Raw genomic sequence first — 25,633 nt, 5'->3', positions numbered from 1 at the left:
CCCCTCAGTCAGGATTCCCTGTCAGGACCCCCCCCCCCCCCCAGTCAGGATCCCCTCAGTCAGAACCCCCCTCAGTCAGGACCCCCCCCCTCAGCCAGGACCCCCTCAGCCAGGACCCCCCCTCAGTCAGGATCCCCTCAGTCAGGACCCCCCCTCAGTCAGGACCCCCCTCAGTCAGGGCCCCCCCTCAGCCAGGACCCCCCCTCAGTCAGGCTCCCCCTCAGTCAGGACCCCCTCAGCCAGGACCCCCCCTCAGTCAGGATTCCCTGTCAGGACCCCCCCCCCCCCTCAGTCAGGATCCCCTCAGCCAGGACCCCCCTCAGTCAGGACCCCCCCTCAGTCACATCCCCCTCAGTCACAGGCCTCTGGCGGCTCATGAGGGCAGGAGGGGGGGAGCAGCCAGGCGTCCCCCACCCTGCTGTAAGACCACCACAACCCCAAGGAGGATTTGGGGCAGCCGGGGGTGCCGGCTCCCTCTTACCCCCCCCCCCCCCCCCCGGCCAAACCGGGGCTCCCCACCACAACCCCCAGCCCTCGGCCACGACGCCTCACAACTCCCGCCGCCAAGCCAAAGGGGCGTGTCCGGGGGGCGTGGCTAAGGGGGAGTGGGCGGGGCACACGCCGTGGCGCCGGCGGGAGCAGGCGGGTGGCGGGGCGAGGGGGGGGGGGGCTGCGGCAGCCTGCCCGGCCGGCTTCGCCTGTTGCAGCGGCGCGCCTCGCTGGTAATTAGTCTTTAATAATTATAATCAATAGATGATGATGATGATGATGATGATGATGATGATTATCGGTGCGGGCGTCCCGGCGGCGGTTCAGCGGGAGGGGGTGTGTGTGTGTGTGTGTGTGTGTGACACGAGGGGCTGGTGCCGGTGGTGGGGGGGGGCCGAAGGTGTGTGTTGGGGTGTGGAAGCCTTTAGGGATAACATACATCATCGTGGGGGGGCTGGAAACGGGGCTCTGCTGGTTTTGGGTTCACGCTCTGCCCTCCCAGAGCAGCACCCACGGAGGGTGGGTGGGCTGCCTGGGTGGGGGAGCGGGTGTAGATCTGGTGCTTCGTCGTGCAAACTGGGTCGAGCTGAGCCAAACCTCTTCGAATTCGTGTCGGAAATGTAATTAATTTCAGAAATCAGCCCCGTACTGCAGTCCCGATTCAAGCAAACCCCGTTTTGAGCAAGCGTGAGAGAAATCTCGCCTGGGTATAAAGTCTGCTGTGAGTGACTTAGAAATGTGGAATAGGACAGAGAGGGGACCGGACAGGACAGGGAGGGGTGGCATACCGAAGTGAAGGCAGTTTTAGCATCTCTGTTAGCTGAAGATGATCTCATTAGGTTGCATTTAGGGACTGATGAGTAGGCTGCATCCGTCTTACGTGAACGCTGACCACCCGGCATCGTCTTCTCTGTCAAAAACTGCTTAGCCGATACATTTAATCTTACTATTTATTTTTTAAATTCCTTATCGTCCACAGGGTCCCGCTAAAGACAACTTCTTTATAGCGGTAATAGTTTTGAGAATTTCTGAAGGGCATTTCCTTTGCCTCACTATGGAAATGAAGAAGCTGTTTTGCACGTTGCAGATGACTCTGCTGTTTGTCCCCTGCCTGCAAGGTTAACGTTTCCCTGCCAGGCTGGCAGCAATCAATTTCCCTCCCTTGCCTCCGCTTCTGCTCTTCCTTTGCCCATACTCCACTGCATAAAGTGAGCGGAGTAGGCTGAGGGAAAAATTTGGATGTCTTTCCTCAAAAGAAACTGTGTAAATGAAGTTAAAAGTACGGCTGCAAGGTGCATAATAGATGCCAGAGGGGAATTATTTATGTAACATGCCAAAGCATTTACATTTTTTTATGTAATCGTCATTCAAGAATCAATACTGTGCGCAAGTGATTTATTTTATCACGGCCTTTTGTGCATAGCGGTGCGAGATTCAAAGCAAAGCGAAGAAACACACGTTACGCGCGCGCCGTGTGACGTTGCGAGCCCTCCCCCGTTAGGCTGTAAGCTCGTTTGGGCAGGACCTCTGGTGTCACCGCCTTTGCGTGGTAGAGACGGTTGCACCTTCACCGTGGTGCGGCTGCCTACTGCGTGGTGCTCGGGGCTGGCGGGACACCTCACATCCCACCCCGGCACCCCTTTCTGTGGGAGGCGGAATGGGGGTATTCATGCCTGCCTTTGGGTTTGGGATTAGGGTATGACCAGGGTGAACATCCAGACCTGGGAGCGCAGATGCACTCCCGAGTCCCCCGGACAGATGTAGGTGCATGCACTGAAGATGACACCCTGAGAAGGGCTAGAAGGATACCCCAACATACCAGAATCCTCCTCCTGAAACATTTTGTATGCGTTCATACCATTGGCAGCGAAATACTGGGTTGCAGTCTTCCCTTGGAGGTAAATGTGGAATTTTGTGACTGGCAATAGGGACGATCCAACAAATTTTTAATTTTTCTTCACCGGAGCACTGACTTCAGCGGGGTTAGTTGCAGGAGGTAGAAATAAATGGACGCCTGTAATCTTGAAAGCAGACAACGTTTATTGCTAAAACACACACATATTTATAATCATATATTCTGCAAAGTCATTGTACATGCGCACAAGCATAAAATATGATTGGTTATATCAGCTCTGTACACATGCATAAATGTAAGGCATAATTGGTTATACCAACTCTGTACACGCACATAAACATAGGATATAATTGGTTATACCAGCTCTGTACACGCACATAAACATAGGATATAATTGGTTATACCAACTCTGTACACACGCATAAACATAGGATATAATTGGTTATACCAACTAAAACATGCCAAACTTGTCTCAGTCTAATTGGTCAAGATAAACTGCCGAACTGAGGTTCTTTGTGCCAAGTTCCCTTTATTGTGGAATGGGCACCTGTGTTCTAATTGGCATCTTTCTTTTTTTGTCTTCTTGTTTATTCTGTTCAAGGTCTTCTAAAGGTGTCTGGAATGCTCTCGCGACCGTTAGCTAAATATGTGTTAGTGATTTCCCCAAGATGGACTAAGCCAAGCGTTTGGCAGGTGGGATGTGGGGTCGACCCGGGTACGGAGATGATGGTATTGCGCTTAGGCTTGGCTGGGTCCTTTTTGGCAGGTCCCCGCTGGCGGGGAGGGCAGGGGAAGCCTTCCCTGCCGTGCCGTCTCCTGGCTCTGCAGCGGTGTCCGTATGTCCGTATGGACCAGTGCTAGGTAGTATGTGGACCCCAGACTGAAAACCCTACGCGGCAAATACCGGAGTGTGATTTAGGCTTGCTCTCCCGAGGAAGTTTCGTACCTTGTATTCTGCAAGCGGGATGAAATTTTGCTCTTTTAGGAGCGCCCGGCAAAATTTCTCCAGGCTTCAGTGGCATTGGGTTTTTCCTTTTTTTAGATGAAAGGACTAAGGTGGCCTTTGTGTTTGCAAGATCAAGGCCTATCTTTTTTTCTTTCAGCATAAAAGACGGTTACAAGAGCTGTGCTTCAAATACTATCTCAAAGGCTTGCGTGAATTTTCCCTGGTGAGGAGAGAGGAAACTGGGAAATAGCGAGGCAACTGGGAAGTTCGCAGTCTTAATTCTTCCATTTTCTGTTCCAGACCCTTCCCACGGTGATGTCAGGGGCCGTGATGGTAGCTGGGTGGTGGCACAGCCGTCCGGGTGGGTGTCTGGAGGGACTGTGGCCGGCATCCCCAGCAGTGTCTGGCACTGATGGCCATTGGCGATCTGTCTTGGGTGACTGGTTGGATGGTGCTTCCATCTGCTGCTTCCAAAACGATCCCCTCTGTTCCATTAACAATTGTTAAGACATACTAATTGTGCGTGAGAAGGTCAGCAGCGGTGGCAGCCCAGTAATGGAGGATGCTGTAAAAGTTATTCCTGAGTTAGAAAACAAGATGAAACTCAGATGAAACTCCGTTTTCCACACCACCACATCACACGGTGCTTCCTCACCGTTAACGCTTTCTCTCCTGCATCCCACCGCTGTCTCCCTGGCAGACCTGCAATTCCTGAATTTTCCCATGTGCAACGCACGCTTCAGGTAGCCCTTGCTAAAAAATAAGTCCTCAGAAAACTCATACCCTCTGATCATCCATGCAAAATCAGAGAAAGGAGCAGCGAGGAGCCATGGGCAGGGTTGTGTTGGGAGCACGTGCCGGGAGATCAAGAGGAGGAACTCGTGCTCCTCTGCATGCACCTGTGTAACCTGTACTATTGCTAAATAACCAGACTTATTTATTTTACAGATAGCCTTTAGGTTTTTCCCATGAAAATACAATCATTCATCAGAAATTATATTCTCTTCCTTGTTGTTAGAGAATCCACATTTCAGTTCTGAGGGTTGGATGAAATAAGTACCAATTGTAACGGTGTGGGTTACCAAAATGGAATGATTTTCGTCAAGAAGAAGCTAGGACCATGCTGCTAGTCCTTCTGCTGACCTTTAGTGTTGGCCACACAGGGAGCACACAAGTGGAAAATTCACAAATTGGTAATAGCATTACAAGGTGGGCTTGAGGGATGGATTTCTAAATTGGTGGTGGACTCTGCAAAGAAAACATCTCCTTCTTTTCTCTCAGTATTTTGCTTTTCTCAGGCTCTCCCTGTGCTGCCTGTGGGCAGAGACCCTCTGGAGAGTGCCCGAGCGAGCCCTCGACCCAGCCAGCTCTCGGGAGCCCTGGAGTTGGTCCTGCTGCACGCAGGCTTGGAAGTTTGAGTCGGATGCTCAGTGTTTAGGGAGGGGAATACTCCCCATGATCATCCTTATACTTCTTTTTTTTTTAGGGTTTTATTCTGAATCAATATTTAAAATATTTCCCTATTTTAAAATTTATTTCTCTTTTTTGGTTTTCATTATTGAACCTTCAATATTTACTCTTCCTTTCCTGTTGTGATGTTTTAGCACTAGTAGACCTTTATTAGATTGTGAACGTACAGCCTTGACTACTACTGTTTCAGGAAGCCACCGAAGTTGTTTTGTAGGATTTTTTCTTTAAAGAAAATCTCAGAAGAAGGTCAACCCATTTCATTTTGCTCTTTCAAGCCCTTATCCTGCAGAAAGTGGACTGTTTTAGCTGGGAACACTCATACATACGAGCTAAGTATGCATGTGTGCTTTTATGCGAGAAAAGTTTCCTTCCTTGTAGCATTGCATTTTAATGTAACCCACTGAGCGTGAGATTTGGGTAATGAACTCCAGGGGTCCCTTCCAACCAACAAACATATCCACGGTCCTTTCTTCTCAGCCTGTTTAAACTGAGTACCACAGGATGGAAAAATGTGGTTAAAACACTAGTGTCAAAGTATTTGGGACAGCAGAGTGGCAGCATGTGCCTTTCACATCACACTTAAATCAGCGAGTCCCAAAGTTTTTCGGGAAAGGAGGTCAACATCATTCTGGAATTGATTTCCCCAAAGATAAAGCACTGCAAAACTGCAGTAGAAAAATATTTGTTTCAGAGACCTGAGTATTTTACAAAATGTTTTTTTCCTTTAAGCAGAAATAGCCATATTTCTTAACAAAGTGGAATTTCTTTCCTCATTACAGTTCCTGTCACCATGCTGTTATGTTACCTAACTTTAAAATGAAAGCAGTTTTTTTAACTTCTTCTTACAAATGCTTGTTGCCGTGTTGGGATTGAATTGCCTATCCCTCTCAGGGTGGAAAAAAAATACAAAAAATGTTTCATTTTCTTGTGTGTACTTGTAAAAGGGAGCTAGTGTGCTGGGTAAGAGTGGAATTGAGTCAAAAAACAAATCTGAAAAAAAAGTGCCAGAGTTACTTCTTCTTTTTTTTTTATAACAGTTTTATATGGTCGTCATGTTAAATAACAAGGAAAAATACAAACCCCAGTGTCTGCTCCTAAGCAGAAGTCTCAAGTTGAATCACTGAAGACATACCTAAAAATAGTATCTTTAGAAACAACTTATTTGTTTCATGATTATATAAAGATACATGGGAACGTTCTCTAGTTTTTATATAAAACAAGTTTCTGAATGATTGACTCTAGGAAGTTGTCAATATAATTTTTATTCTATTGCTTATGGGAAGAACTCAAAAGATGAGATTTCAGGGTACCTTACAGACAAATGCTTCTTTGCGTTTACAAGAAAATAAATAATTTATGCCATATACCAAAATCTCTTTACAGTCTATGCTACTTTTACCTTACTTTAAAATTTGGAAGTGTCTTCCTAAGTGTCAGCAAACTTTTCTAGCATTTATGCCCTGTTGTTTTGTATACAGTCCTTGCTTGCCTGACATTCTGCAAAGAGAAATATGAAAATCAGTTTGTGAGATTTTTATCACAAAGTATTGGTAATAAACTCTTGAAAATGTAACTGGCTCCTATTAGTTAGCTTTGGCAGACTATTTTTCTCTTCTTCCCCTCCCCATATGTTTGCAGTCTTTATGTACAGGTGTCATGACTTTGCTCCTCATTTTTTTCACCTGTGTATCCAGGCCAGAGTCTTCAAAATAAAACTAAGATTTCAGATTACCCAGTTGAAGACGTAAAAAAAATAGAGCAGTCTCTGGAAAGTGCTGAGCAGCTACTGTCAGAAAGCTGTACCGTACTCCTTAAGGACCCAGGGAAGAGGACACATCCAGGCTTTCTGGAAAACCTGCAGACTAGAAGTTTGTGGAAGTCCTCGGGTTCTGGAAGTTCCACTCGGGGTTAGAGAAGACAGCAAGGACCACACAACATAAGTGGAAATAGTTTGAATTACGTTTTGCAGGCAGAGTGAGGTCATTTGCATGTTAGTGACTTGATCAGCTTGGCTTTAATGAGCAAAGTTAATCAGAGCTGTGGTTAACACAGGAAGCGTGAGCAGGGACACGCAATGAGCAACCATGTCAGAACATTTGTATTTGCCTATGAATGAAAATGAAGTAGTTTATGCATTCTTTAAAAACCCCTTAGTTTCTCCTGACAGCTTTATTTTAAAATACCCACCTCGCCATTTCTCCGTGAGCATGCTTTGCCATCGGCTTCGACTCTGCTCATCGGGGGGTCCTCACCGACTGCTCTGTTGTAAGGCTGGGCAGAGTAACTCCTAGCTTGGACGAGCTACCCTTGCTAAAAAGACCAAGAATCGAAGGAAAGCATCCTCCTTACCAGGTACCCAAAGCGAAATGCCTTGCCGAGCTGGCTGGTGGGGTTGCCCCCCGTAAAGAAGCCATCTCTGAGTGTGGGAACAGGATCCCCTGTACCTGGTGGGAGAGACCTGTGGTGCCATCAAGTGATAAGTGATGCTGCCCGCAGAGTGGTGTGGTAATAACATAGACATCACACGGGTAGATGATGCGAGGGGACACTGGGGCAGAGAAACACTGTGCTACTTGCTCCCTACCTGATGAGGTGGGGTCATCGGCCGCTGAAGGTCTCCCGCGCTCGTGAGAGCGTGTTTCTTGGAACTAAAACCAACTATAAACTCTTTAGAAAGAAACTGTCTTCGAATATGTGTCTCAGTAGGACGCCTCATATTTGCAAAAGTTGTTGGGTTTTAGGTAGTACCGGAGGTGTCGGTATGGACAGGGTATTTGGGACAAATAATTTAAAAAAAAAAAAAGTCCTGCAAAGAGAAGATAATGTTTTGCACATTTTGCTTCTTGATGATGGTAAATATTTTACAGGATGAGGCAGTAATCAGTGTCTTTACTCTTGTATTGCAATGACAGTTCTTATATTGTCGGTTTGCCTGAGAGAGACTGCTAGGTCCAAAAAGAGATACCAAAGGAGAGAGACTTCCCAGAAAATGAGAAAGGGATTTATAGTCAATCAGGGAAAGAAAATGTCGTTGTGAAAGATCTTTTAGACCCACCTTCAATCTCCTGAAAGTAACAGGATAACTGACACATTTTACATCTGATTTCTAGTTTCAGAATGAATCAAAATATTTGTTAATCAATTTTCTTTAACAAATACCACCCTTCCCCTGCCTTCTATTCATTTTGGGTGTTCATTCAGTTGAAAAGGCAGTATAATCTTAATGCTGTGATACACCAGTAAGCCCCCGTATTTTTGTGTGGATGCTACACACATAGATGAGAAAACAATTTTTCAAGTCCATTCTAAAGCAGCCCTCAGGTGAGGATTGCCATTTTACACTGATATTCAGATACCCCTTTTGGCTGCTCTTGATGCAAAGCTGCGAGTGTCCAAGCATTTGCCTTTGCCTGCAGTTTTCATTTGCATCCCAATGTCCAGACTTCATCAACACCTACTTTCAGAATTACATGCCCCACGTAGACAAGCAGAAAGTCAGAAGGGGAAGGACTGTCCAATGGTTAGACCACTGTTTCAAACCGTGGGAGATCTCTCTCTGATATATATATATGTATTAAAAATATGACTTTTTTCAAATAAGAGAAGTAGAATACATTAGTCAGCGGCATGCTACCAGCATTTGAGCTAGCTTCTTTAAGCAAACACGGTTATTTCTGCACTACTTTGCCTTCAGTGTTTACATGCCCTTAGTTAAACGGGTTTGTGCAACCAGTGGTAACCAGAAATCCCAGCAGCTGTAGGAGAGGTATCCCCTTAGGCTGTGACCACCATGTATCTGCCATGTATTTATCCTCTCATCCCTCCTCTCGGAGCCTTTCTTGTGGTCAGATTTGAGGACTCTCCTGTGTTGGCCCAGGTACACAGAACCCATACAGTGGCGTGTCCCAGAAATTTTGGACAGAAATGCACAGCCTTTGCTTAAACAGTGACTTATTTTGCAAGGGCAGATAGGAAGACCAGCTGAAAAGGCGGCCTTTAGTAAAAGCTGGGGTTTGTGGCTGCAGATACCTGTGTGCTAGGAAGGAAGGGAGACCATGACGCTTTGTGGGGAGGCTGCAGAGCAACTGGTGCACAGGATCTTAGTAAATGCACAGTAATTTCTCTCCTTCGTGAGTCAACATCTCTTTGCATTCATTGCTGGAACATAGCCTTGGGCATGGAGTAGCTGGAGCATCATAGTTCACGTGCCAAATGCACCTGGCAAAGGTGTCCCTGAGCTTTAAGTAGAGAAAGCCCAGAGTACTGAAATCTCACTGGGATGTGGAAATACACTTATTTTTAAAATGAAAGCTAACAGCTCTTCAGCCAGGGAGGAAACAGATTACAACATACATAGCTGAAACTACTGAGGAAATGTAAACAGGCTGAACTAAACCTAGTCTTTGCAAAGGCGCCTGCGAACCCTCTTGTTTAAATGTGATTTGCAAGTCAGAGCCTGCAGCACGCAGTTGATGCGCGTACCGTATCAGCGTGCTGCACAGGAGCATGGTGGGTCTTACTTCTTTGTGAAATGAATCAGGAGAAGATTGGTTTGTAAGGAATCGTCGCAGGCTGTCAGAGCTGGTTTTTTTCCGTTTTTTCTTCCTCATCTTTGCAGTTGCAGGAACAGCTCAGAAAGCTGCAGAGCGGGGAGAGGGACCAGGCAAACTGGTGGGATTTTCTTCAGTGTGAGATCTTTGGCTGTGCTATCGTTGGGCTGTCCAGTATTTCTGACAGCTAAAATGGATACAGCTGTGAAGAGCTGAAGAACATTATTTTGTTACACCTAAAACTTAGATACTTTCCAGACTACTGCTTAGAGAAGGATTTAGAGTTACTGTCATGTAGGAAACTCATTGCTGCTCATGTGAAGCTCATAACTCACCAAGTTGGAAAAGACAAAGAAATGCCTGAAGGAGCATTAAACCAGCCAAAGCAAGTTTAACCAGCAGGCAGAGTGCTCCTGCCACTCTTGGCCCTGAACCGTCTTTCCCTTGAGCTATTTGGTGGTTTGTGCTAATCTTTTATCTCAGTCTCATTCCACCTCTCCTGGGTACCTGTCCTTTGGCCCTGGCTAGCCAAGGGGATTGAAATAAAAACTGAAGATGCCCCTGCTTTCTTTAGCCTCCACCCTTTGCAGCTCTCTGATGGTGGTAGAGCAAACCGTCTGTTATATCTGGGAGAATGCAAACCCTTGGGGGAAGCTTTCTTTTGTATCCTCTTCATTCCTGGAACCACAGTGTCCAGAGGCTCCAGGAGCTCTTGTAGAAACCAGCTCCAGGAACAAAGGAGACACAAAAATGCAAAGGCAAAAAAGGTGAGTGCCCAGAAGTGTCCTGGAAGCAAAATTCCCAGCTGCATTACCCATTCCTCTATGCCAGCTTGAGGTGCCGAGGAGGATGGTTTCTGGCCAGCACTTCACAGTGCCTGAGGCCATTTTCATCCTCGAGCCGTAACACGGCTCATTGTACCTGGTCCTGAGTTTTGGAGTGGACTCCACGGCCAGTCCGTGCATGTTATCCAAGACAGCGCTTGCCAGGCGCATCGTTGCCACCAGCTTCGGTGGGAACATGCCCGGCAGAACGGGACCGGCAACCCCAGAGTGGATGTGTAGATACTCTTGCCTGTGGAGATCTGCAGAGGACTTACACTTCAGACTTACTTTGGCTCGGTCCTTGTGCCCGTGGAGCACACAAACTGCCGCCAGCGCTGCGGGGTGTTGGAGAGGCAAAAGTCATCTCCTACTGACGGTGCACCGAGAAATCCTACTGTTTGGGTGGTGTTCCTGGTGCTCACCCCTCCTCCATGCGCCTTCATTTAACCCATGTGGGGTCTGCAGAGGAGACCGAGGCAGAAAATAAGCTTCCATGCATGGTTCACGCCTCGGTTGTCCATACCGGCCAGTAGCCCGCTTCCAGGTCACGACATAAGCTGGCCAGTGGTATCATCTGCAGAGGTTTCCTTCATCTTGAATGTGTTTGGGGGTCTATCTCCCTGCTGTTTGGGAACAGCTGAGCTCAGAGGTGATGGAGTTCACCATTTGTTGCATGAGGCACTGATAAATATCCGAGAAGGGGCTAAACGGATCTGCCCAAGATCATCTCCAAAGCTGTCCCGCTCATCGGCTCAGCTGTACAATGAGGGATGGAAACTGGGCAGCAAAGCCAGCTGAGAGCAGGACTAGTGACACTGTCCCTTTTGGGATGGTTTAGGGGATGGGTTGTATGCTCTTGCTCCCTACAGGTCAGTGAGTGCCTGGGAAAATGGACCTCACTGTTGACTTGGGGGTGAGCTGCAAGGATTCCGTGGCCTGTGCATTTATTTAGTGGGATGCAGAGCTGAATATGGCCAAACACTATTGCTCCTTGGGCTGTTTATGCAGGGGATTTCTGGGCAGCTGCCTGGAAGAGTTTGTTCTTTTTCCATGATCTGTGAGAGCAAAGAGGGCACTTGCTGGATTTACTGATGTGTGTCACTTGGATAGCACAGGGCTTGTCTCCCGGCTCTGCCCTGCAAAAGACCTTGGTTTCTAAATTCCTGACACCGCTGACAAACACACACACAAGATCAATACAGTTGTGGAGTTTTCATTTGCTATCGAGTTTTTTAACATTCCAGTTTCCCCTGTGCCTCTTGTGTGCTGTGTCAAAAGACCAGTTAATGTTTGTTTCAAGTTTATCTGTCTTTTAGATAACGCTCAAGAGCTTATGTTTCACGCTCCTTTTCAAGAACAATTGTTTAGGGGCTCTTTTGAGTCTTCTGGCATTTGAAAACACACCTGATGACTGTGCCTCATTAGCTTTCAGGTGTGCATTTGCCAAAGCAGCACAGAAAATGGAGCAGCTAAGTGAGGATACAGAGATGAGAAACTCCTCTGCTTGTCTGAGGATGTGCTCTGCCCCTTTCCTAGCAGTGCAGGCAGCTCCTGTATGATACCCACTGCTACCAACACAAGCAGCATCAGTGTGAGCAAACTCATGCCACCTGATACGGACCTGACGCTTCACACTCGGTACTTGCTTTAGAGTGGTGGATCTTCCATGTCTCTGTGTTCCCTCAAAGGTCTTTCTCTTTAAGCAGTCAATAAAATTCAAGTTTAGTTTTCTCTTTTATAACATGTGCCTTCTGTATGACTGCTAACTTAACTACTATCCCAATATAGAAGGTCTTCCTGACCATATTTTAGCCAGGTGCTCAATACGTTGTTTGCTAAAACTTGTCCAGGCTGCTGCCTCAAACTTTTTCTCAGTTGTGCAAAGCCTCACAATCTTGGCCACTGTTACAGTCAAAGCCTGGCTACTGCTTTATACAGACTTCTAGAATAGGAACATGTCTTTGGATTAATACCTTTCAATTGCCTTGCAGAGCGTATCCACATCTCTTCAACCTTATCTCAGCTGAGCTTCCCAGAGGTATCAATGCCAACCACTAGGACAGGAAACTGTTTGACCAGCAAGGTGGAAAAAAAAAAAAAAAAAGCAAGGAAAAGCTTGGTTTTGCTTATTTGGGATAAGCAAAGCTGATACGGAAAACATGAAGGAATCATAAGTTTGGGGAGTGCTTGGGCTGAAGCAGAATTACAGCTAAGACCAGCTGTAATCTGTGTTCATGATTGCTAGCAGGCAGAGAGGGGCAGAAATTTCTCCCCCTTCCCAAGCTTTTTCCCCTCACATTTGTTAGTTTATGTGTGTCATGGAAGGGATTCATCCCAAATACAAGCTCTGACTCAAAAGTTTTCTTAATCATCATGTAAAAACATTACTGCGACTAGATTTGTCTGGAAAGAGGGTGGCCTTGTATGCATTCCTTTTCCAGAAATTGAGATGCACCAAGTAAGATTTTGTTGGATTCAGGACCTTTGCGGAAAGCCTGACCTCACATACCTCCTATGTTTAATTTCCATACCAATGCCTCCACCAAAAAAACCCCACCCAATCTTTATTTATCTTCTTGCAGCTTCAGTTGCTGCATTGTTGTCCTAAAAGCAGATTTGTTTACCCAATGTGCAAGCCAATAACACAGAGAGTTGAGGTATTTTCAAATTCATTTCATTGATGCACATGAATGGATGCCTGTCTCAAGACAGCACACCCTTTTCTTAAAAATTCCCACAGATATATACTTAAGTGATACGTATTCATTATTATTTCCCTTAATAATAGTTCTTCTTTCTTCGCCTCTCATGCAAATTAGCGTGCAGACTCTGCCTTCTTCTTTCATTGTCTTCTTTCGAGCAGGTAGTATCATTTGAGTAGGTGGTCAATGAGTTGGTGGTTGCGATCTCCCCTGTAGGAATTGCCTTTTACCTACTTCTTACTCTGTCTTGGCAGTTCCAAGCTGTTCTTCGAAGTTTGTTGATCAGACCACATTCTCTTACCTTTTCTGACATAAACATAAAGCCCCATTGTCTAACAGTTAGTTCCTAAACCCTAAATCATGCCTAGTTATTGTTTCCCCATTTTAAATATTAACTGATGTGGGCTGTACACAGGACTTTAGCAGCTCCCTGGTTATTTCAGTCATATTATATGTATTAATTGATAACAGTAGGACATGTTCTTTCTGAGCAAAAGGCTGTCACCCAGGGCAGCGCACGGTCAGCCTAGCTCTGGCTTTCATCCTTCACCCGCGGGAGGGTTTGCAGGGCTGGCTCCGCAAACACAACAGCGGCAAGGCTGGAAACGAACCCCCCTCTGTTTGGGCATTCGATCTCCAGATTATGTACTGAGATTTTGGGGGTTTTTTGGATGTGCTGTTAGAAACACAGCAAGTTCCTCCTGGGGGAAGCAAACTTCCCCTCCCAACAGGGAACTAGTAACTGCTTGTATGGGTTGCTGAGCAGCAGAATTTCAGGCCAGTGACCCCCCCCAGGCTTGGAAAATGCAGGCGGGAGGCTGCAAAAAAGAAGTGGGGCTTCTGAGATGAATACCCTTAGAAATATTAGGAAGAACGCTGGTAGAAGAGCACCACGTGAGAGCAAGTGAGCAGAAACTGCTAGGGTAGAGTCAGGGAGTGAGGAAATGGCTAGAGGTAGAGGGAGAAGGGGAAAGAAATAGAGAAAATGTGTAAAGGGAAAATGAGAGAATAAAGGGAAACATGCCTAAAAAAGAGGAAGAGATACAGAAATATTGCTGTTAAAGATGCTGAGTGAAAAAAAAAAAAAAGAAAAATAAGCTAAAAGCAAAGCAAACAGCCTAGGGGGTTAAAATTTCTAACATTTAAAAACATAAAATCAAATCATAATGATAGCGTATTCAAGAAGGTACATATGTGAGTGAGCCTGCATGCACATGACATTTTGTCCAGTCCTGCAGGTGTTTGTGTGTAGATTTCCATCTGGAGCCAAAGGAAATTGAATTATTCTTTTCTTGGCATAAAGCTGCCTGTGGAGAACTTGTTTGGGAGAGCAGCTTCAGTTAGAATCGTGGTCGCATCAGTTTGCGGCAGAAGACAGATACTTGAAATTCTGGTGGTGGGATGGCGGTGCCTGGGTTCCCAGTAGAAGTGCTTTATCTTTGCTGTGACGGCCACCCCAGGAATGCGGCGAGCCCTGCACCCACGTAGCAGGCAGGGGAGGGGGTCTGGGGAAGCCCATTTTGCTACCATACCACAGCCACCTATGCTTCACTTGCCAAAAATTGAATTAGATGGGAGCTGTGAGTGTCACAGATAAATGAGAAGGCTGGTTAACTATGAGACAGCTTTTGCAAGATCCAGATTCTCAGAAATCGTGACTTTGTTTCCTCTCAGCTTTGCAAAAACAACTGTCATCATAATTATAATTAAAATTTTTTTTCCACCTGTTTCTCCATGCTTTTTACTCCTGTAAGCCTCTGGCCAGATAAGCCACCAAAGTCATGTTTTCATACTTTTCCCCCCATCACAAAGATGAAAAAAACCCCAGAACAGCAAGGAAACAGATTTTGGGCTGAGTCAGGGTCTAACCAAGACTCTGGTTTTCTAAGAGTGCAAAAAAACCCGCGAGACCCAGTACTGTTGCAACAGCCTCCGCAAATGACACTTCTAGACCCGTATCCTTCTGGAAACGGGTTTATCAGCTGGGTCTGATGAAGTGCCAGTATCTTTTGGAGATGCGGGATTCGGGCACTTTCCCGGGAGAGGCAGGGGCACGCACTCTCCTCCCGCTGCGGTCGGACCTGGGGGCTGGCCGCTCGGTCAGTTAACAGTGGCCAGGCTTTTCCAACCTCTTCTTCTCTCTCCCCCACCAAGTAAAACCTAAGATTAGCTCATGTACCGTTATCAATATTTCACTAATACTCCCCGTTGCAGCAAATGGATGGTTCTGCTCAATAATTCATGGCTGGGTGTAGCCTATTAAATTTGTAGCAGGGTGTACGCTTTCCTGTTATTTATTTATCATTGCTTTCATTTTACGGCTTTTTTTTCCCCCCTGCTATTTCATTTTTCACTTGCTTAAATGCCTCTCCTTCAAAGTTCAGACTGCTTGCAGGAAATTAATCTTGTTCCTTGTGCCTTTTAAGTAAGGCTAAGCTCTTACTCTGAGGGCCTGGGCCTGGGCCATAAGGAAAACTTTCAGAGAACACTCAGTCATGTCGGTGCGGGAGATTTCTTTGAAGCAAATTCCTTTGGAAATTTGGTAGCAAGTCTGACAACCCGAAGTTCAGCCGTGGCCTCAGAGCTATCTGCTTTTTGTTTCACGGGCATGTTCGGCTACTTCTGCTGAGGGAACAACCTTCTCCAAGACCAGCAGTTGATCGTTGCCCCATCTCCTCCTCTGCCAAGCCAGCACTGTTCTCTCCCAGGCCCCTGCACGGATATTTTGGGGAGTGTAAATCTTTCTAGGCTGGTTGCAGGTTGTACCCCCTGCTTAGGAGTGACCTTTTGCTTTGCTATGTGGAAGCAGCCTACCTGTAGCTTATTTGATCTTCATGGCTCATCTCGATTCCTAAATAAGACAGCTTGACAGCGAAACCGAAATAAAGATTTCCTCAGAAGTCTCTCAGACAGGTTTTCAGAGGTAGGGGTTTGGAAACCAAAAGCTGCACAAGCATGTAAGGTGATAAACCAGTCTCCTGGCCTAGGTTTAACAGGACATTTACCCTCCCGGTTGTTCCTGTGCCCAGCTCCAGGGGAAAGGTTGAGGTTTGGAGAGCCACTGCTCCTGAGAAAGACCCCACCAAATCCATGCTTTTTGGTACAAGAGGACTTCTTTCTACATTCCTCTGTCTCCAGACGTGTCAGTAGACAAGCCCAGGTGTCCCTCCTTGCCCAAGGGCAAACGCCTTGCTGCTGATGGACGCTCTGCCTTGTGGCAGGGGTTTCCCGCCATTTTCCTCACACCTGTGGAGGCACTGGGCCATCACCCTCCACGCTACCTTCTCCCTCCTCCTCTGGCTCCACACGGCAGATGTGCCGGGAATTGCCGGTACGAGAGGGTCCACGGGGGTCGGTGGGTGCTGGTGTGGGGGGCGGTGGGGGCATGGGGGTCAGAGATGGCGTGTTTTGGGGAGGGAGAGCATGGTGGCAGACTCCAGGTGGAGGTGAAGCCCTGCGGGGGTAGGTCTGCCCCACGCCTTCCTGCACAAATTGAGACAAAGAGCGAGATGCTCTTGTTGCATCAACAGATATTTCGTGATACCGTGGTTCCACCCCCAAAAGACCCCAGTATCCATCTTGGGACAGGTTCAGTGGGATCACCCACCATTGCTTTGCGTTCTCGAGGCTTCTTCTGGCAGCTGTCCTGCGGGAAGAATACTGCGTAAAAGGTATTATTTTCACATGCGTTCTGCAAAGCCCCCGGTCTTTAGCATTCTCTCTCCTGCAGAGACCACACGTGGGATTTCAGAATACATTGCTAACATAGACAGTCCCAGCAGCCGGTCAAATTACCTCCCCCCACCCGAGCACAGGCCATCAGAGTAATGACTCCTGCTTCACAAAGACTCATTTACCTTTCAACAGCATTTAAGTTCTCAGGGTCCATTTTCAGAAACGAGGCGGGTGTTTCAGTACCTAAATCACTAGCGGCTACAGGAAGCGTCACTGACTTTAATCAGAACAAGAACAGGGTCACACGGAATAAAGGTGTGATTCAGATCACATCAAGCCATAGTGGGAATTAGATTGGGTCCTCTGTACTTACACAAGAGCAAGATGTTATTTGTTTAAATGAGATTACTTTAAAATAATTTCCATTAATTTTGATTTGCCCTGGTTTTCCATGAACCAGGAGGTTCCCCTCAAAGGGTTCGTTTAAAATTGTGCTGTCGATAAAACAAAGATACTTTGCAAGGTCCGCAGGAAGCTTCCACTGTCAGCGTGGAAGATCTGGGCTGCTGTCCCCGCCATGCCCTTCCCATGCTGTGTATATTCGTGGGTGGAGGACACGTCCACAACCCATGACTGTATCAGCAGTGGCAAGGAAGGCATTGCATTATACGAACGTGATTTTGCAAAATAATGGACTCATTCCCTGAAGCAGAAGCAGCCTGCAGGAAGGCAAAGGTCCTGGGAGGCTGCAGCGGGCAGTTAAAAATGCAAAAGCCAAGAGGTGGTTGTGCCAGAAGAGGCCATCGTGAGAATACCCTTCCCTAGTTCCCACAAGGAAACTGCTCACCCAGCAGACCCCAATTCCCTCCTCGGTTGGGGATCCCTGCAAACCCCCTCCGGGTTGCCAGAACACAATGCTGCCAAGTGAGATGAAGCTGCTGTACCTCTTCTTAGGCAGATGCCCCAGTTCCTCCGAATATAACTCCCACAGCAATGGGATCAGCGGTTCCTGCAGGCTTTTTGGGTTGCCGCTTACCTTGCTAAGAAATAGCCGAACTTGATGATGGGAGAGAGGGGGCAGTCGCTGCCCTTCCTAAGGCTCCCCAAGGCACCTGGGGGGTGAAGGGGAGGAAGGTGGCAGCCCGTGGGCAGGCGAGGAGACGGGAGCGAATGCGTGCTGCTGCTCAGAGCTGTGGGGCTGACACAGAGGCAGAGGAGAGCCGAGGCTGTGGGAGAGGGGGAGAAAAGTGGTGGAAGTTTTTGAAGCCTGTGGTGACACGGTCTGGCTGACCTGCAGTGAAGCGTGGCTGCATTACACGGGCAGCAGGATGAGAGCGTCAGTGCTGCGAAAGGTGCGTGGGAAGAATGGTGCTTCGGGCAGGGGGGACGTAAGGGGCAAGGCTTTTGAAGAGTTTTAGTGGTGGCAACAGAGGGGAAAGGATTGTTTCTGACCTGTTCAGCTGTGGCTCAGGGGCATGGTCTGTTTGTAATTATAGTCCTCCCTCTGCGAGTGGTGAGACACAGTGCATGTTAATTTACGGTACTTAATTTGTAGGCAGTCATCTTCGCTGTTTCCTAATGTCTTTGCCTGTAACTGGAGGAACACCCCTCTCTAACTCTTCTGCCTTTCATGCAAGTAAATCTCAAACTAGCTGCATTGGGATTTTGGCCCCAAGACTGGAGCTGTAGGCCAAGTGTATTATTTTTCTAATGCAGGACAGTAATCAACATTTAACTCAGTATCACGGTACATCCTATTGTAACACCGACTAGCCTGTTGCTCACCGTAAGCATACATTACTGCAAAATACAAGCTTTTTATATTGAAGACTTAACAATTCAACACAGTTCTAGAAAACTGATACTATAATGATTGCCTGCAGTATCCTGCCCTGTGTAAGAAATTACATTAGAGAGATCATTGTCAGCAATACATTGTCAGCAATACCACAGACGAACATCACACAGGTACAAGTTAACCAGGTACAGGTAGGAGTTAACTATTGCACCATGCCAGTTAAATGTATTTTAATGCTGCCCAATAAAATTGTTATTTGTGTGATGCTTCAAGGATACACAGTGCAGAATTTAAATAGTGCGTTGTCATGACAGGAGTTCAGCTGGGGTTGTATGTAAAGACTACCTAAGTTTAATAACGTTTGGTGAGATAGCATTATTAGGTATAGACAGCGACATTCCAGTGGGTCTTGAAATAGGGCAGAAAAAGGGAAAGGGATTCATGGTCCACATGGCAAATATATCAAAATCTTTTCTTTATACTTGCCTTATAAATCCATCATACTTTAAATCGCATCCCTGCTGTCCCTGTATTTCTAAGCTTGTTCGAGCACTGGTTTAGCACAGCTAGTGCCTATTGGTATGTACGGATATGAATCAGTGCTGTGTACTAATGACGCAGTAGTGAGCTCAGTCTAAGTGAGATGAATATAAAATATCATACGCTGGGGTGGAAAATCTGAGTCCCTCACCTGCCTTCTGCATAAGCTATAATAACTCAAGAGAGGACATTAAGACTGCTTAGCAAACATCTCTGATAAGGAAAACCCCACCCTTAGTTTTCCTGTGCAAGAAAGATGTTAGATTTAAGCCACGCATCCACTTGGTGCCCTCTTCCCTATCTCAGAAAAGGTATCACAGCAATCAAGGAGATGTCATGGAGAGCAACAGAAATAATTAAGGATTTGAGAAAGGTCTGTAAGAAAAAAGTTGGGCAAACCATCAGGCTGGCGTTAAATATCCTAGAAAACAAAGAAGAGGAGCCGTGGCACAGTCTATCAAATAATGAAATACCATAAGGGAGGTTTTTTTTCTAATACGAGGAAGTCATCCAAAATGCCCAGAACAGGTTTCAGTGTAATTTGGAATACAGCCAATGTACGTGTGCTTCAAGGATGGATCTTAACTATGGGGATTTGTTCATGAGAAGGTTTTCCGGAAGCTCTCTACATCAGCCTGTAGCCGATGGTCCAGCTGGTTTGATGAATCGTGAATGACAGCTTTTTCATTAAAGCCATTCAATTTGGTTATTTTTTCAGCTGCCTGTTTTCAGAGGTAAAAGTTAGAACAGAAGTTGTTAAAAAAGCTGAAGGATGATTCTTCAGCCTGTGGAAAGTTGTGGGAATTTTGCTGTTAAGGCAGGACATTTCTTAAAATCCCCATGGGGTTGATAAATCACTTTTCATCTATTGATGTTGTGTTTTCAGTTCTGTTAAGGCTTCTGCAACGCCGCATCATCAGGGTTGAAAGGTAGCTAAAGTTTGCATCCATCAAGCAGTTTTACGCATGAACCTCAGTGTAGCTGGGAAATGTGCCCTTGAAATCGGTGTCTGTTGTGAGGCGGCATGAGGAGCACTGTGTCCTGTTTGAGGCTCCCCCGTACGAGAAAGGCTTTGACAAACTGTAGAAAGGCACCAGGATGGTCACGGGCTGGAGCACACAAGATCTGAGAAGAGGCAGAGAAGGCTGAACTTGTTCAGGAGAGGGCTGAGAGGGATCTTCTCGGTGCCTATACCTACCTAACCTTAGATGCTTATAGAGAAGACGCAGCCAGCCTTTTGTCAGAGGTGCGCGCTGAGAATAAAAAGGTCACAAGTTGCATCAAGGGAAATTCCAACCACACACAAGGAAAAAAAAGTTTTCACAGCGAGGACAGTCAAACGTTGGCAGAGGTTACCCAGAGATGCTGAGGAGTCTCCATCCCTGCAGACACTGCCCCAGGAGCCCCAGCCTGACTGTGCAGCCAGCTTTGTGTTGAACACAGGGTAGGATTGCAGACCTTGTTGTTATGCAAGTTTAAAACATGGCTGCTTTTATCGCCAAAGAGAGAAGGCGTTTTGTGCATGCGTGTGTGCATGCATGTGCTCAGTGAAGAGAGAACGGAATCAAAGAGCAGTAAAACTGAGAGGAAGTGCTACACACCAGTGGACCTATGGTAGGAGTACCAAGGTGAAAAGGGAGACCAAAGAATGCTAAATTTCCTTATAAAGACAAAATATTTCACTATGACGTTTTGTCACCAGTCACTTCCCTCTCCGGGCTCAGTCTTGGGCTTACAGTCTTGGACTTGACTAGTTGCTCTGCAGGAAAGGAAGATCTTCCTTAATCGTGCTGCAACTACTTCGCAGTTCCCCAACCTACAAAAAGGTTGCGTTTTTTTAAGAAGTTCTCCCCTTTCTGTTGGATTTGCAGCTGTCGAGCTGTTGCTCCGGCAGTTTGGACCTACAGCTTGAGCCTGGGAGGTAAGATCACAGCACCTGATGTTTTTTTAGCAAGTTGCCCTTGCTGAGCATATGGTAGTTTAACTGCACAGGAAACTGTGGTCGCCATGAAAAAAAGCAATGCGGGTTCTGTATTATTGTGAAACATTTTTCAATTGTCTTGTGCACGGCATTTCTACTGACCTTCAGGGAAGTGTTTGATGGATTTAATTGGGCAGAGTGGTCTTTGACTGAGTAGTCTTTGAATTTGCATCAGTTTGGCAGGGTGTGATAAAGTAAGAAGCCATTACTTAGATTACAGAGTGGATCCCTGTAAGAAGGGAATTATAATTCCAGTGATGAAAAACAGTGATTCATAAAGCTAATGTATTTTGGCTTGTAGTGTTTACAATATACTCTGCTGACTGTTAGGACATTTATACTAGGCTTTTATGGATGTAATTTTACTCTCCAGAGAATAAATAAAACTGATTCATGATGGAGCCTCATTGTAGTAGGGACTTCTGCTTTTAAAACAGTGATAGGGGGTGGTCCTAACATTATATTTGCCTTTTAGGATCTTGACTGTTGAAGCTGGTCAGGCTTGCCCCTTGCCTTCTTTAGGATTTCAGCCCAGGCTGTAGATGAACTGTGACTTGCAAATGTCTGCAGACATTTTAGGTTGTAGTATTGTGAACAAGAGCCTTTGGGCTTAACTTTCTGCTCTGTAGGAGCAGTAGACTTGCTGGTTTTGTCAGGTAGTGGTTTCCGCAGCATGTGGATTTGGTTTGAACACTGTACAACTGACCCTTAAGCCTGTGAGCAACTTGACTTTTCAAGCAAATGGGACCTCAGGTCTTTGTTAGAGCAGCCAAAGTCACAGACAACATTGGTTGGCTGACCTCTCACTGCTGCAGATATGAAGATGATCTTTAGCAAGTGGCAGGTGAGATTGTGCCATCAGAAGTGCAGATGGGTGCTCAGCAGATGGCTGTTTGATTGTCTTAATAAAAGCAGATCCTGCCCTGAAACCTCTTGTGCAGAGGAACTCCATCATGTATCACTTTCCCCCCCCTTCTTCCTTGTCACGCAGGAGCCATTTGCCCTCCCAAAATGGGGCCAGAGGGTCTGCGGGGGGTCAGGGATGGGGATGGAGACGGTCTCCTGAGCAGACAGGAGATGTGGAAACTCCCTCTGCGGTGGGAAACTCCATGCAGGAGGGATGCTGTGGCCAGGAGGGACTGGGAAGTACCTGCCTGCCTGCTGGTCGCGAGAGCGGGGATTTCTGCTTCCATCCTGACCATGAGGTCCAGATTTACTGAGCTCAGAAGATGAAGACAATGCTCACACAATAAGTCAAAAAAAGGTTGTATTATGATACTGGTTTTGAATCTGCTTTCTCAGCTGAAACCAAGTAAGGGTTTGGACTGAACACTGTTATGGTTATGAAATGTTTGAGAGTCTATATGAAACTCACTGTACTTAAACAAGTCTAGTGGTGTTGCTTCTCTTCTCCCTCCCTGCTCACAGAACATACCATGCACTCCATCATGTTGTATTATGCTACCAATTTTTTTTTTTTTTTAAATCCTGTTTCCTTCTGATTTCAGTCATGGGCAGCTTAAAACACAGCTGTGTAGCATGGAGCAGGGCTACCTTGATAGAAATCCTACAGTAAAAGTCATCACCATATATTTTTCTAAAGTATGAAAGAACTTTAGAAAGGGGTTGAGTAAAGGGGAAGGAAGGAGATGGGGGAGATCAGGAGAGTACAGTGCATTCAGAAATGTAGCTCATTTTCATATTCTTAGCTTTTTTCATGCAAAGCAGCAGTGAAACGCTGATACAAAATGTAAAATATTTATCAAAATGAAAAATATTGATAAAAAAACTGAAACTGTATTCACGATACTGAAACCAGCTGTGCTGCAAGATGGAGCAGGGGGCTCTGCATTGTTGGCTCTGTGCATCTTTGCAGTTATCAAAGGGGAAAGCTGTAGGACGGGAAATAAATCACTGCCTTCGGGTGAGACAAGTGGGGTGTCCTGGACACAGAGCCCATGGGGAGGAAGAGTGGCACGCAAGCCCCGGGGGATGCCTGGCAGCAGGGGCTTAGGGACCATGCCATAAAACCAAATTATTCTTGGGAGGAAAGGGGCACGGGAGGACTGTGCCTCCCGCTGCTCCAGTTCCTGTTTTGGTTCCCCATGGCACGCTCAGAGACCCTACAGCTCCCAGCAGGGCACCACCGCAGGAGGGGGTCCCAAGCAGCAGGACAGCCAGTAAGGAGGGCGATGTTCAGATGTTGCTCTCTGTTTTCTGGTCTGTTTTGGTGGGTGGAAGGGCCCGATCCTTCAGGGGCTTGCTAAGCCCCTACAAATCCCTGCTGGCATCAGCGAGGAGTCCTGCAAAACGGAGGACAGAATACAACTCCTGGCACGAGAGCAACAGCAAGAGATTTGTAAATCCAGGCAGAATCAGTCAAATGCAAATATACATTTGTATCTAAAAAAAATATATCCACCTCCTTTTTACAGCTGGAACATGTTTTTAATATTTTCCATGCACAGAGGAACTCTTTTCCTGCTAACAAGCCGGAAACCCAGGCCATGTTCTCCTTTCCTTGTGTCAGATACCAGGCTTTCACAGGACATTTGGGACTGAGTCAGTACTTCATGACCCGACCTTCTGACATCGGGCTGCAGTACGGTGACTACCTTAGAGGAATAGGAAGAGATGCTTTTATCTGTCTGCCCAGGGTTTTGTGTCCCACCTGCCACCCCAGTTGTGATGGGGCAGAAGTGGGGTAGCTCCTCAAACCTGTATCCAAAGCAGCCCTTGTAGATGCTCTCCTCTTCCCCCACCTCAGTTAACAAAGGTGGAACTGGGGGGGGACAGGGCTTTCCCTGCCAAATAGGGCATCTGTTTAATGACTGAAGCTGTTTGTCAATTTGGCTTGGTTTGAAAACCAGCTTTGGACAAAAAAAAAAAAAAAAAAAAAAGAAAAAAAAAATCAGTGGAAAGCATTTGACAATCAAAATGCTCCTTTTTCTACAGAAAAATGTTTTCACTTTAAAGCTAGCTAGCTTATGTTGGTAAAGGGGTAGAAAAGAGGAGCAACCCAACAAAAAAATGTAGCGTACTGGATCTGATTGAAAAATAATATGCACATATATGCTGTCTCCCTAGTAAGATGCATCTGACAGATAAAAAACACATAAGGAGGGTATTTATGAGTTCACAGCTCTGCTTCTTCAATGTCTTACTTTCCTTGAAAGATTAGCCCTCCCTGCCACAGAGTGGTACATTGGAAAGAGATTTCCATTTTGCTACAAACCCTGTGGATTTTCCCTTCCTAAGTCCTGTTGACTCATATTTGATTTAAGACTCAGGCATCGCATTGACAAATAAGATCCTTCATAAAATGGAACATTAAGAAAATAAATCATGGGCATCACCATGTTGCTTTCTGAACAGTGATAAATGTCTTTTCTCTGTGTTTCTTCAATTTGTATACCAAATAATATACGTGAAGTGCAACAGCTTAATAATTCCAGTGCCTGCATACACGGTAAGGTTTTGCTGTTGCAGGCAGCAGTCATTTTAAAATACCTTTGAGGCAAAAATTGTCATTTATTGTGGGCTGAACTGTGAATCTTGATCGTGCACCAGGGAGGAACTATTTGCCATAACTTCAGAAAGACTCCTCTCTGTGTTCTGTATGCCGTTGTAAACAGCAAGATCCCACCCAGATTGAAGGTACTGTAATCCAAGTTACATTTTGCTAATAGAGCCAATATGTTTCTGTCTACTTTAGGATTTAAAATTTAGCTCGGCATCTTTCAGGAAATTAGAAAAACCTCTTATCCATGGGTATATCTATAGCTATTTAAATAGGAAATAGTCATATAACTAAGTGCACAACTTGAAAAATAGACTTTTTTTTCTATGAACGTGTTCCAAGATGTTGCAAAGTTGTTGTGTAGGAAATCCATCTAATTGACACGTGGCTCAAAACCTGATGGTATTTGCTGATGCTGTCAGTCATGGTGAGTCGCTGGCTAGCTGAATAGCTCACCAGCAAGGAAGAGACATATGGATTCTAGTTTTTATCTTATATCATTAGCAGAAAAAAACCTATCACAAAAAAGATATGTCCATGCAATCTGCCTGGAAGCTGTGATGCTGAACAAGAATAAAGGACATGGGTGAGATTGTTTGTTTGTCTAAGACGGCTGGAGACCCTAGAGCCATTGCTGCAGATTATCACTGCTCCAAACTAGCAGTAAGGCTGGGGAAATTTTTCATTAATGCTACCGTCCTACTTTGCTGTGAGTGCACTCTGGATCACCCTGCTAATGCAGGGATACAAACACATTGTTTTGATCAGAACTGTAATAACAATAGGTAATAAACATTATATGAGAAAGAAGCAATATAATAGCAAGTATGCTGAGACTATGAAGTTTAATTGGGAGATAAACTAGTACGGATTATGCAAAAGAATATGTTTGGCCGACTACCAATAAGATGCCTTTGCCTATTGCAAATGTTAGTTGAATTTTTTTGCACAGGATGAAACTTTAAAATTGAGGAACTTCTAGGCCACACTGTTGTGGTTATAACATTGATTCTTCTTTCAACATGAGATCCACTAAATAATTTCTCTTTTTCTCACCCCTTAGCGAGGCTTAAAATGACAAAAACTTGTCTCCAGAAGGCTCTTATCAGAGCCTAACTCGTAAATCTTCTCTTTCTTCTCCTCAGCCCTTCCATGCTGTAGAAAATTAGCTGACTGAGACACATAATTTGAACAGAAATGCATATGTATATATGGACTTACGTGTGGGACCTTATGAGAGAAAGGTAGAGGGAAATATTTCTTGGAAGAATTATCCTGTCAGG

At 45.9% G+C, this 25,633-nt stretch overlaps 1 protein-coding gene across 4 annotated transcripts in view; it reads left to right on the top strand.

Moving 5' to 3' along the window:
• Nucleotides 1-658: 658 nt before the first annotated feature.
• The window catches only part of LCP1 (lymphocyte cytosolic protein 1), a 50,276-nt gene continuing 25,301 nt past the window's right edge, over nucleotides 659-25,633 (top strand). For 2 of the 4 annotated variants that reach the window (XM_049815732.1, XM_049815728.1), the window contains exon 1: nucleotides 20,574-20,770. The gene's annotated coding sequence lies outside the window, so the exon portion shown is untranslated. Of the gene's footprint in view, nucleotides 723-17,840; nucleotides 17,864-20,573; nucleotides 20,771-25,633 lie in introns of those variants that run through there. The other 2 variants (XM_049815729.1, XM_049815730.1) reach the window with 2 other exon arrangements.

Source organism: Accipiter gentilis, chromosome 13, assembly GCF_929443795.1.
Source record: "Accipiter gentilis chromosome 13, bAccGen1.1, whole genome shotgun sequence".
NCBI lineage: Eukaryota > Metazoa > Chordata > Aves > Accipitriformes > Accipitridae > Astur > Astur gentilis.
This window is presented reverse-complemented; position numbering and strand designations above follow the sequence as displayed.